Source organism: Hordeum vulgare, chromosome 6H (genome assembly GCF_904849725.1).
Source record: "Hordeum vulgare subsp. vulgare chromosome 6H, MorexV3_pseudomolecules_assembly, whole genome shotgun sequence".
NCBI classification, from domain to species: domain Eukaryota; kingdom Viridiplantae; phylum Streptophyta; class Magnoliopsida; order Poales; family Poaceae; genus Hordeum; species Hordeum vulgare.
This window is the reverse complement of record NC_058523.1, coordinates 246,074,152-246,087,962: the sequence shown is the minus strand read 5'-3', so window position 1 is coordinate 246,087,962 and position 13,811 is coordinate 246,074,152.

Below are 13,811 nucleotides of genomic sequence, written 5' to 3'. Positions count from 1 at the left end.
AAGGATCGAGATGGACCTAGAGGGGGTGAATAGGTACAGTTCCAAATTTTAATAATTACTTAGCAATTTTAGGCAAAAGTGCGGAATATGAGTGTAGGCCTAATAATTGCTACGACAAAGAGTAAGCTATTTAGAGTGAAGTAAGGCAAGCGGTAAACAATAATCAAATACAAGTATGTAATAAGGATTAACACAAGTAGAGAGTTAGGGTTAGAATAACCGAAACTCCAAGAGAGACAAGGATGTATCCCGATGTTCACTTCCTTGGAGGGAAGCTACGTCACTGTTAGACGGGCGGATGTTACCACGAAGGTACACCAACGCCACGAAGGCTCACCCTATTCTCCCTTTCAGATAACTCCACGAAGGCGTTTCTCAACCACTAGTGGTAAGCCTTGAGGTGGCTTCCAAACCTTCACAAACTTTCCGGGGGAAATCACAATGGTTTGATTCCTCTCCGAAGACTCCTACCGCCTAGGAGTCTCCAACCTCCAAGAGTAACAAGATCACGGGGATTGCTCAAAACTTGCTCAAATCACAAATCACTTTGGTGGGAAGGAGGAGAGGGAGACGATCTATATTTTGATTGGAACAACACTCAAAGGGACTCACAAATGCTCTTGGGATCTAGGATTTGGTGTAGACAAGAGTGAGTGAGAAGAAAGGTGTTCTTGGATGTATTCTAGCTGTGTTGAACACCCTCTCACGAAGTGGGAGAGGGGTATATATAGTGGGGAGTGTAAAACAGCCGTTGGGGACACTTTAAGTCACACAGGGTCCGGACGTCCGACAGTTTACGGAAGTCCGTGCGTCCGCAAGGGGTCGGACGTCCGATAGGGGTCGGTCGTCCGAGGGCTGTAGATATGACTGGAAACACTATGAAGTGAACAGCGACCGGACGTCCGGAGAAGGCCGGAAATACGACTTATTCGACTCAACTTCTTCTGGTGGGAGGTTCCGGATTTCCGAAAGGGGACGGACGTCCGACCCTCGGACGTCCGGAGGGAGCCGGAAATCCGAGTTATGGATATCACGTTCTTCTGGTGCAGGGCTCCGGATTTCCGAAGCTGGTCGGTTGTCCGACCCTCGGATGTCCGAAGGGAGCCGGAAATCCGGGTTATAGAGCTCAATTTCTTCCGTTGCAGAGCTCTGGATTTCCGGAGCCTGTCGGTCGTCCGACCCTTGACCTGCCCTCGGACGTCCGGAGGAAGCTGGAAGTCCGAGGCAATAGACCTGCTTTGAGATAGGAGCAGAGAGAGAATATGTGGTATTGAGCAGAATAGTGAAGATGTGGTATGAGCAAGTTCATCGCAAAACCTGTGATCCCCTCTTAATAGTGTGGGATCCCTATACTCAAGAATAGTAAACTCAAAAGGATAGCCTGCATCATCTTTTATCAATCCCGAGCCTTCTTGACGTATAAATCCCGATCTTCTCAGACCACCTCTCGCACATAATTATCAATCTATTAAAGTACTTGCCATCCTGAGATACACTCAACAAATAGGATTAGTTTCGTATGTATGTGTTGTCATTAACACCAAAAGTCGATTAGGGGCATAGCATGCACTTTCAATCTCCCCCTTTTTGGTAGTTGATGACAACATATACATAGGTCTCAAAAAGATTTAACATACATTATAGCCTAGGAGATATTTAGTACGGAGCTCCCCCTTAGTATGTGCATGATAAAATATCGGAGCTCCCTTTTAATGTGTTTATCGAACATATAATGGATCATCATGTGAAGATAATAGATCATCATAGAAAGACAATAGATCATCATAGAAGTACAATAGATCATCATAGAAGTAGTGGAGCAAAACATAATAGTCTATGATGATATCATAGCAATCCATAACAATCACAATCATTCATAAGTAGCCATACATGAGTTTATCCATTACATTAAATCTCCAAAGACTAAAAACTACGATACATTACCCCCCTTTGGCACCAAGTACCAAAAGGGAGGCACCAACAGCATCAACCATGCTCAGAGCTCATCAGCATCATCGTCAGCATCATCCTCATCGTCAGGCAAGCCACTGCCACCAGCCTCGTCAAGGAAATCAGCCCACTCAGGACCAGATGGGAAGCCAAAGTCAGAAGGAGGAGCAGCAGGAGGGGCCTCATCATCACTCACATCAAGAGCGCCCGAGGCTTTCACACGAGCCTTGAGGGCATTCTTGGAGGAGACTAGGCGAGAAACCACATCGTGGGTTTGACCACACTGGAAAGAGACGACCTTCATCATAGAAGAATGTGCCTTGCCAAGGAATTTGGCAATGCGACGGAGAGGATCGGAGCTAGATGAGGGGGTGGCTGACCGGGCAGCAGTGCGGCGAGTGGATGTGGAGGATGGGGCTTTCTTGGGAGCATAGTTATCCGCCATGTGAGCCTGGATGTGTGTGAGTGACAGCAACAGAGAAATCAGCAACATGATTAATAAGAGCCTGGATGAAGGGGGCATGAGGAAAGGCTCGCTTGTATTGAAAGCTAGCAAGCCGAATCTCATGCCAGAGAAAGTGAGGCACATTAATTTTGCTCTTGGGGTGCTCGTATAAGTGAGACATGATGTCAGTACAGTAGCCACTGCAAGAGCCCTTATCACCCATCTTGGGATAGATGGTGCGGATAAGACACTGAAAGATGATGAAGTAAGGTGAGCGCCAGCTGGATACCTGGTTAAGATCCTTCATGCGTTCATCCGCATCAAGCTCACTGAGTGGTTTGAGAAGATACCCACACGCCTCAATGGAATTAGGTGCATGGTTAGGATCATTCCTATGTATTTTGAAGCCGGAGTTGGGGAAACCAAGTGCGGCAACAAATGTATCATAAGTAGCTGTGAAGCGAACATCAGAGGTGATCCAGCTAACAGTGTGGTTTGGAGCAAAGAAGCATGTGGCATAGAACTGGTGAATGGCAGCAGCATTAAAATCGCGATGAAAAGCAAGCGGGGCGGCAAGCCCCGATGCCTCAATAAGCTCAATGGCACCCGGGTATTTCGCTGGGTGCATGTGAATATGCTCAAGATCTATGTAGAGATGAACAGACAGACCCTTAGGAACTATGACTGTAGTAAAAATGTCCGCCTGGACATGTGTGTGGAAACGTGAGTCCGTAGAGTCACGTACGACAGCGAATTGATCAATGTCGCGGTGGAAAGTGAGGTATGTAGACTTGGCAAGTGTGGTGAAGTTCGTGATTGCACGACCTAAGGTAGCAGGGGGTTCTAGAGAGATGCAACGAGCTTCACCTGCGGGCTGAGCAGGAGGAGGTGGTGGCATATAGGACGCCCTGCGAGTCCCGGGCTTTGGCTTGGACCTCCGATCGACTGGCTGGTCAGCAAGGTCCTCGGCGACAAGCTCATCCTCGAAGTCGGAGTCATCACCATCAGACGATGAGGGGAGCTGTGGAGACGGAGAACGCCGGGCAGTCCATTTGAAGGGACGACGTGGCCCTTCCGAGTCCGACCCCGTGCTAGTAGGGCGCGAGAGGATGAGCCAGCAACGTTCTTCCGTGCGGCGAGCTTGACCTTGGGCATGGTGCACAACAACCTACACGGATGGAAACCCCAAAAGAGGAACGAACATGGTCAAACCATAGGAACGAACATGGGGACTTGGGAGAGAGGGAACCAAACGCGAGGGGAACGGAGGAGATACCTGTAGATGGATCTTGCGGAGGAAGAAGAGGAAGAAGAGAAGGATCCGTGGAGGAGATCGGGTAGATCTCGGGAGTGGCGGCGCTGGCGAGTACTCCTGGAGCTGGCGGCGGCGGCAGGGGAAAAAGGGGGCGCGTGAGGGCTAGGGCAAAGCCTAGCCCCGCGCCCAGCTATTTATAGGCCCGATGCGTCGGACGTCCGACATGCGTCGAACGTCCGGAGAGAATTGTGCCGTCGGACGACCGTCACTAGTCGGACCACGACCGGAATGAGATTTGTCGTCGGACGTCCGAGACACGTCGGACGACCGAGAGAGAGGAGGAGGCAGAGGCTGATTCTGGAATTTTTGATGATGAGATGATGATTTTTCATGGATTCTCACAAAAAGTACGAACATAGTTGCCTACAAGCATTACATATACTACTTGTGGACAGAGATTGATTTATGCGTACTTTGTAAGCTCAAAAACAGAAAATTAAGACCCACTCCCCCTAAATGCATGTCCACATCAAGACACAAACATAATGTGAGTGTGTGTATGTGTGCAAGGTTTCAAGTTATGTTGTCAAGCTCCAAGATACCAAGTTCACGCCTAAGTTGACAGAACCTAGCTACGCTAAGTGGCTTGGTGAAAATGTCGGCTAGCTGTATGTCGGTACCCACATGGGTAATATCAATGTCACCCTTTTGCACATGGTCTCTCAAGAAATGATACCTAATATCAATATGTTTTGTGCGAGGGTGATCAATGGGGTTCTCGGAGATCTTTATGGCACTTTCATTATCACAGAGAAGAGGAACGTGTCGATACGTGATACCATAATCCTTTAGTGTTTGCCTCATCCATAGCAGTTGGGTTGCACAGCTTGCGGCTGCAATATATTCGGCCTCGGCCGTGGAGAGAGAAACACAGTTCTGCTTTTTCGAGGACCAACTTACCAAGGAGCGTCCAAGAAACTGACATGCACCGGAAGTGGATTTCCGTCCCACTTTGTCACCGGCCCAATCCGCATCGGAGTACCCAATAAGATCGAACTTTGCATCCTTAGGGTACCATAAGCCTAACTTTGGGGTGTGAACAAGGTATCTAAGAATATGCTTAACCGCCGTATGATGGCTTTCCCTAGGGGAAGCTTGAAATCTAGCACATATGCCTACACTTAACATGATGTCCGGTCTAGATGCGCAAAGATAAAGTAGCGAACCAATCATGGAGCGGTAAGTAGATGGGTCAAAAGGAATACCGTTGGTGTCTTCATTTAGAACTACGTCTGTGGCCATGGGTGTCTTCATAGGTTTAGCATTTGTCATATCAAATTTTTCAAGAATGTCCTTGAGATACTTAGTTTGAGACAAGAAAATCCCTTCTTGAAATTGTTGTATTTGAAACCCAAGAAAGAACTTCAAGTCCGTGTTGAGTGACATCTCAAAGGTCTTGGTCATGGATGCCGCAAACTTCTTGCATAAATGGATGTTAGGAGAACCAAAAATGATGTCATCTACATAGATTTGGCATAGGGTCAAGTCACCATTTTCCCTCTTAGTAAAAAGAGTGGGATCGATCACCCCCACCACAAAGCCATCATCGAGTAGGAACTTCTTAAGATGATCATACCAAGCACGGGGTGCTTGTTTGAGGCCATACAGAGCCTTGTGAAGTTTGTATACATGGTCTTTGTGGTGAGGGTCAACAAACCCAGGTGGTTGTGATACATATACCTCTTCTTGTAGAGGACCGTTAAGAAAAGCACTTTTCACATCCATTTGATGCAAAGTAAAACCATTGAAAGCAACATAGGCCAATAAAATGCGAATGGATTCAAGACGAGCAACAGGGGCGAAAATTTCACCAAAGTCCAAACCTTCAACTTGGGAGAACCCCTGTGCTACTAACCTTGCCTTGTTGCGTAGGGCAGTCCCATTCTCATCTTCCTTGTTCTTGAAAATCCATTGAGTGCCAATGACGTTATGTTCCTCAGTTGGTCGTTGTACCAATGACCATACTTCGTTGCATGTAAAATTGTTTAACTCCTCTTGCATAGCAAGGAGACAGTCATTGTCACACAATGCATCCTGAACCCTGTGTGGCACGGTACTAGAGACAAACGAAAAGTGAGCACAAAAGTTTGTTAATTGTTTACGAGTCACTCTACCTTCCGACACGCCGGTGAGGATTTGATCAATATCAACACGACCGTCCACACGTGGCATGATGGAGGTCAGGGTTTCACGAGGTTCGACTTTGTTTCCATCATCAACGTCCTCAACATATGGATCATTTATGTGCGGAGGAAGATATTCCTCTTCGCGTTGAACCTGTTGAGGTTCATCATCAAACATACCCATACTTTGGTCTAGCTCTTGAAGATCAACTTGTTCTTGAGTGTGATCAGAGTGAGAGACATGTTCTCCCACTTGATCCTCAACAACTGGCATGATGTGTGTGCTAGTATCTTGTGGAGGTACGCGCAGTGAACTGTCTTGAGGATGAGAAATACTCTCATCATCTTCATCATCATCATGGGGTCTTTGTTCCATGGGAAGAAGTGCACCATTCCCGTTTGTTGAGGATGAAACACTTGCATCCAAACACACGAAAGTACTTAACATTGGGCTTGTTCCCAGTTAGGAGCTCATATGGAGTCTTCTCCTATATTGATTGAAGGAAGAGCCGGTTTGATGCATGACATGCTGTGTTGACGGCCTCAGCCCAAAAATTATGTGGTGACTTGTATTCGTCTAACATGGACCTTGCCATTTCCACAAGTGTCCGGTTCTTCCTCTCTGCCACACCATTTTGCTGAGGGGTGTAAGGTGCGGAGTACTGATGTTCAATTCCCACATCACTAAGAAATTCTTCTTGGGTGTAGTTCTTGAACTCAGAGCCATTATCACTTCTTACTGCCTTGATGTCCTTGTCAAACTTCCCCTGGCTTGTTTGGCAAAATCAATGAAGGTGATCTTCGTCTCGTCCTTGGACTTGAGAAAGAACACCCATGTATATCTTGAGTAATCATCAACAATGACTAGGCCATACTTTTTCCCTCCAAGACTTGCCCATGAAGGAGGCCCAAACAGATCCACATGAAGGAGCTCTAACGGCCTCGAAGTGGATACAATGTTCTTGGGTGGATGTTTTGATTGATGTTGTTTCCCAGCTATGCATGCACTGCACACACGATCTTTCTTAAAAGATACATTTGTTAGTCCAAGGATGTGATTACCGTTTAAGGGATTTTGAAGATTTCTCATGCCGACATGGGCGAGCCGGCGATGCCACAACCATCCCATGTCGGCCTTGGCCATTAGACAAGTTGTATGGAAGGTGCTCTCTTTCGAGAAATCAACCGTGTAAAGGTTGCCATCCAACTCTCCAACAAAGGCCACTTCGAGAGTGTCTCTTTTAAAGACTTTCACATCCGTTAGTCCAAATAATGTGTCATAACTGACGGAAGCCAATTGGCGAACTGAAAGTAAATGATATTGAAGCGATTGGACAAGCATGACATTTGCAATAGACATGTCATTAGTGATTGCCACCTTGCCCAACCCAATTACCTGCCCTTTCGACCCTCCACCAAATAAAGTGCTCATGTATGGTCGAATGGCTTGCATGAAGTCATAGAGCAAGTTACTATCTCCGGTCATATGATTGGTGCATCCACTGTCGATCACCCATTTGGCTCCTCCGGAGAAAACAGCCTGTAACGAATTAAGACTTGGTTTAAGGTACCCATTTGGTCATGGGGCCTTTCACATTAGTTACAAGAGTCTTAGGGACCCAAATAGCATAGAATCGGAATGCATTACGGGGACCAACTAATATAGCATAAACCTCTCCTTCCTTTGATTTGCGTAGTACATAGGATGGAGGCATGAATTCGGTTGTCTTGTTGTGAGTAGGCGAACCCCTAGTGGCCGACCCACTCACAACCTTACCTTTCTCCTTGTGTCCCTCTCGTACAAATATTTCTTTAAGCGGAGTGGTACACTTGAGAGGAGATGCACTTTTCTTGGCGGTGCTTGGGTTGAACCCAAGCCCTTCCTTGGCAAGGCCTCCATTGTGTCAACTTAAGATCTCATTGAGAGTCTTTTGTCCTTGTGCACATGTCATGAGACCTCTGTCTAGCTGTGCCTTTAGCGAACAGTTTTCCTCAAGGATAGATGTCAGTTCACTACTAGAGTTAGTAGTGCAGGTACCAACATTAATAATAGGTGAGGAGTAGGCCTTAGCTAAAGTGTCAAGATAAGTAACCTTGAGTGCCTCAAAGCTCTTTGTAAGAACAGTGAGTTTCTCTTCCTTGTCTTTGAGAGACAAGGATAGACGCTCACAGTCCTTAGAAAGGGAAGCATGACAGTTCACTAGTCGGTTTTTATCATTTAGTAACTCTTTGCACACAGATTCAACCTTTTCAAGGAGGCAAGATCATTAGCATGTTTATCAAGGTTTTCACCTACTTTTGAGCATAATGCATCATTTTGTGCTTCCTCATATAGGACTTTCTGCTCAAGGATTTCATTTCTTTCCTTCTCCTCAGTGACGAGGGTTTCGAGTTCCTTGATGGTATTGGTGTGCTTACTCACCATTTCCATAAGTATGCGAAACATAGTGAGCTTCTTTCCTTTAAGAGAGCACATAAATTTGTTTATTTTAGCAAACATGGGATGATCTAAGTCATTGTCCTCATAGTGATCTTCCGCATCAAGATACTCATCAGATGGGGCAGAAGCTAGACTGAAAGAGTTTAACCGTGGAGTTACCTTAACCTTATCATGGGAGCTTTGGTCTTCCTCATCTCCCATGGCAGTCTTTGCCATCAAACACTTGTGAGCGTTGCCCTTGTAGTCCTTCATATAGTTGTAGTGAACAACATCACCACTTCTATTGACTAGCCTCAAGGTGTTTTGTGTATCCTGAGCTACTCCGGCAACTCCACCAACATATTCTGGATTTGATTCTTCTTGTGCAACCATTGCTCTTCCATCTGTCCTCTTGAGCTTGGAGTTCATAGGGTTTGGCAACTTCTTCTTTACAAAGGTCTTTGGAAACCTTGGTTTGTCTTCTGTCTTCTCATAAGGGCAGTCATTGGAGAAGTGGTTGGTTTCCTCACAGTTGTAGCATTTCCTTACCTTCTTCTTTGGGAATCTTCCCTTGAATTTTCCTGCACTGAACTTCTTTACAAAGAGAGCAATGTCCTCATAAGATGGGCTTTCATCAGAGTCAACATCATCACCATCTTCGCAGTCATCATCACCCTCTTCTTCTTCACTTTCTTCTTCGTCACATTCATGCTTGGCTTTCAAAGAAATATTGATCTTTGATGTTGAAGTGCCATGCATGGCAAGGTGCTTTGTTGCATTTGCCTTTAACTCTTCAAATAATTGAAAAGTGGATATGATGTCATCTGGAGTCATTGCTTTGAACCCATGGTGCTGCCTCATGTCCCATACCATTTGATGGTGATACGGAGCAAGAGCATGAAGTAACTTGTCCACGAGAAATCTCTTGGTCAGATTGAAACCATCTTGCGTCTTGTCATAGTCACATGACTCAATGTCTGCGGCAAGAGTCATGAGCCATTCTAGTAGTTGCTTCGGAGATTCACCCTTTTCTATATAGAAATTCTGTAATTGCCCCTTGGCAATTTCACATTGAGCAAGCCGAAGAGTGGAGGTACCGGTCTTGGTCCTTATAATGCTATCCCACAGTTCCTTGGCACTTGTGATGTGAGGTCTCCGTTGCTTGTCATTCATTCCTTTTCTTATGCACATGATCGCAGTGTCATTGAGATGCTTGTCATAAGTTTCTCTGGGAGTGAGACACCTTGGATCTACATGATTGTACCCATGCTCGAGGATGTCCAACATCTCATCATTGGCGTACCTAAGATGATCCTGCATACCAACTCTCCACAAGGCAAAATCGGAATTGTCATCAAGCAAGGGAGGTTTTCCTCTAGGATTGTACTTAGGTTTCTCAATTTGAGATCTAGCATAAAGCCATGGAACACTGGTTTGGTTCCTTTCCGGAGGTTGTTGGCCAAATGAAGAACCGTGCACATGTGGCCCTGAGGCCCTCGGGGACGTGGTTGTCCCCGTGGTTAGTGATGCCAGTATCATTTGGACCATGGTCTCAAGGGAAGCATCATGCTCCTCTTTTTGCTTGGCAAGGGCCCGTTCCAGGTCCTCAGAGGTGAAAGACTTGACTTCCATGGAAGTCCTGTCCCTCTGCACTGAAGCTACCGTAGCTGGAACCCCGTCCATCTCTCTCTAGGGCGGTTAAGCCACAAGAATAGAGCAATAGGCTCTGATACCAATTGAAAAGGATCGAGATGGACCTAGAGGGGGGGGTGAATAGGTACAGTTCCAAATTTTAATAATTACTTAGCAATTTTAGGCAAAAGTGCGGAATATGAGTGTAGGCCTAATAATTGCTACGACAAGGAGTAAGCTATTTAGAGTGAAGTAAGGCAAGCGGTAAACAATAATCAAATACAAGTACGTAATAAGGATTAACACAAGTAGAGAGTTAGGGTTAGGAATAACCGAAACTCCAAGAGATACAAGGATGTATCCCGATGTTCACTTCCTTGGAGGGAAGCTACGTCACCGTTAGAGGGGCGGATGTTACCACGAAGGCACACCAACGCCACGAAGGCTCACCCTATTCTCCCTTTGAGATAACTCCACGAAGGCGTTTCTCAACCACTAGTGGTAAGCCATGAGGTGGCTACCAAACCTTCACAAACTTCCCGGGGGAAATCACAATGGTTTGATTCCTCTCCGAAGACTCCTACCGCCTAGGAGTCTCCAACCTCCAAGAGTAACAAGATCACGGGGATTGCTCAAAACTTGCTCAAATCACAAATCACTTTGGTGGGAAGGAGGAGAGGGAGACGATCTATCTTTTGATTGGAACAACACTCAAAGGGACTCACAAATGCTCTTGGGATCTAGGATTTTCTGTAGACAAGAGTGAGTGAGAAGAAAGGTGTTCTTGGATGTATTCTAGCTGTGTTGAACACCCTCTCACGAAGTGGGAGAGGGGTATATATAGTGGGGAGTGTAAAACAGCCGTTGGGGACACTTTAAGTCACACAGGGTCCGGACGTCCGGCAGTTTACGGAAGTCCGGGCGTCCGCAAGGGGTCGGACGTCCGACAGGGGTCGGTCGTCCGAGGGCTGTAGATATGACTGGAAATACTGTGAATTGAACAGCGACCGGGCGTCCGGAGAAGGCCGGAAATCCGAGTTATTCGACTCAACTTCTTCTGGTGGGAGGTTCCGTATTTCCGAACGGGGACGGACGTCCGGCCCTCGGACGTCCGGAGGGAGCCGGGAATCCGAGTTATAGAGCTCACATTCTTCTGGTGCAGGGCTCCGGATTTCCGAAGCTGGTCGGTCGTTCGGCCCTCGGATGTCCGGAGGGAGCCGGAAATCCGAGTTATAGAGCTCAATTTCTTATGGTGCAGAGCTCCGGATTTTCGGAGCCTGTCGGTCGTCCGACCCTTGACCTGCCCTCGAACGTCCGGAGGAAGCCGGAAGTCCGAGGCAATAGACCTGCTTTGAGATAGGAGCAGAGAGAGAATATGTGGTATTGAGCAGAATAGTGAAGATGTGGTATGAGCAAGTTCATCGCAAAACCTGTGATCCCCTCTTAATAGTGCGGGATCCCTATACTCAAGAATAGTAAACTCAAAAGGATAGCCTACATCATCTTTTATCAATCCCGAGCCTTCTTGACATATAAATCCCGGTCTTCTCAGACCACCTCTGGCACATAATTCTCAATCTACTAAAGTACTTGCCATCCTGAGATACACTCAACAAATAGGATTAGTTTGCTATGTATGTGTTGTCATTAACACCAAAAGTCGATTAGGGGCATAGCATGCACTTTCAGACATGGGACCTACCTGTATTAAAATAAGACCGCACGTCAAATCTCAATCCAATCAGAGAAAGTTTTATGCACACTTTTTAAAACAAGGATTAGACGATGCCGCGGGAGCGTGCGTGTGTGGTCGGGCTCAGAACAGACAACGACGAGAATCGGCAACTAAGAACGGATGCAAGTTTGAAAACTGGCAGCAACGGAGATGCCGATGCAATGCAGATGATGCGCATGATGCGATGATGATGTGACAAAAGCAAAATAATCACACGACAGAAACGGAAAGAAAAGGGAATCTTCTGGAACGTCGGCAACAGGCTGTCACAACTCTCCTACAGTACAAGAGGATCTCGCCCCGAGATCCAAGAATGAAAGGGGGAGAGGATGAGAAAGAACAGGAGGTAAAAACTTAGTCGCTTCTTTGACAAACGAGTGAAACCAACGATCCTTGAAGGTAGCAAAGAGATGAGGAATGATATGAGAAAGAAGCAAGAATTGACGGAAAATTTCGACAGCACTTCGGTAGGAAAATGGGACAAAAAATTCGATAAGGTAGGAGAATTAGACAATATTGATAACAAACAACAAAATAGATCAAGGGAACACCATGGTCTTGGTAGAACAACATAATAGACCCAAAAGAGCAACATCACAATCCCTCCGGAACAATAGAATATGAACTACCTCATACGGAAGAAGAGAATGAAGAAAAGAATGACAACTACTAACTCCAATGAACTTGGCAAGGATCCTTGCAAGAAGAATTGGGTAGAGTTGTTGGAAAAACAACAACGAAAATAACAAGATAGTAGTGGGCTTATGGAAACCTTTTTAAACAAATGAAGTGACAACCAGCCACTAACAGAACAAGGATTGTTTGGGAGAAACAAGATATGAAAATTTCTTACACCAAGAGGGTACGTTGAGAACTTGGATTAATGACAAGCACCATGACAACAAAAATCCATAGGAAAAGCTTTAGGTGAAATCCAAACCAAGATAGCTCAATGAAGAAATCATGGGTTGCAAATATCTCATGATCATAGAATTGGTGGTTTAATTACCTCAGTCTTGAAAGGAAATCTCTTCGAGGCTCCTACACTAACAAGAATGCTATAATACCACCTCAAAGGATAAAGGAAGAACAAATGCACTTGGAAATGCAAGATAAGAAAACTTGAGGTTCTCCAATAAGAATCTTGAAGAACTCTTTGAGAATGAATTGACATCATGAGCCGTTCCGGAAGAAGAATTCGGATTACTTATGAACAAGAATAAGAATTATGTTATGCTTATCCTTCATCAAGTTAAACTGATGACAAGCAATGGATTTAGCAAACCACTTAATCTTCTTGAAATGATTGAGGAGAGATATGAGCACAAACTAGAAGAAATCTTGAAAGAGGCACCGGTGAGAATTGAAATGAATGAGGCAACCATGAATAATGGAGATACATGATAAAGAAGAGATCATGAGCCACTTGAGAGAAAACTAGAACAAGGCACCGGATAATCGAGAGACGAACGAAGAGACAACAATTGAGAAGAATTGAGGATGAAAGCTGAAAGGTGAGAACGAAGAATCTTCTGAAATGATGGCCTTCAGAGGAACGAAAATGCGAACAACTCAGAAATGAACCGGATCGCAAGAAAGGGATACTCATGATTGATAACAATTAAGACGATGGCACAAAGCTGAAATGATGAATCTCCAAGAGAATGGACCAAGATTTGAGAGAAACACTCCTTCATTCTACCAAGTTGAAAAAATGACGAGAAACAACACCAAGGATAATGAAACACTCCGGAATAAAGATGAATGCAAGGTTGAGCCAAATAAGAGAATAATTCAAATCGATCTTGAAGAAGTAATATGACTGATGAAATCCATACTTACGTATAGCTGTAAAGAATTAATGATCTACGGGAAAAGATTGAAAGAGCCAGGAAAGATCCTGGGAAAGAACTTGTGGGTTATGGGCCCACTCAAAGAAACCACCGTTAGAAAAGATTGCTTAGAATAGAGATATTGCACCGGTATGAAGAAAACTAGATGAGGTTAGCACCTCGAAATAATTAAAAGAATTGAAAAAAGGAAACTTCCGAGATATCTTCAACACTCCGGATAGAAAAAAAGAGGAATGAATAGCAATATAGGCTCATAATAATTTCCAACATAGGAAAGAATTACAAGGGAGAATAGTATTTGATGAACACGAATAACTGAACTGAATTCACCGGTAAAGA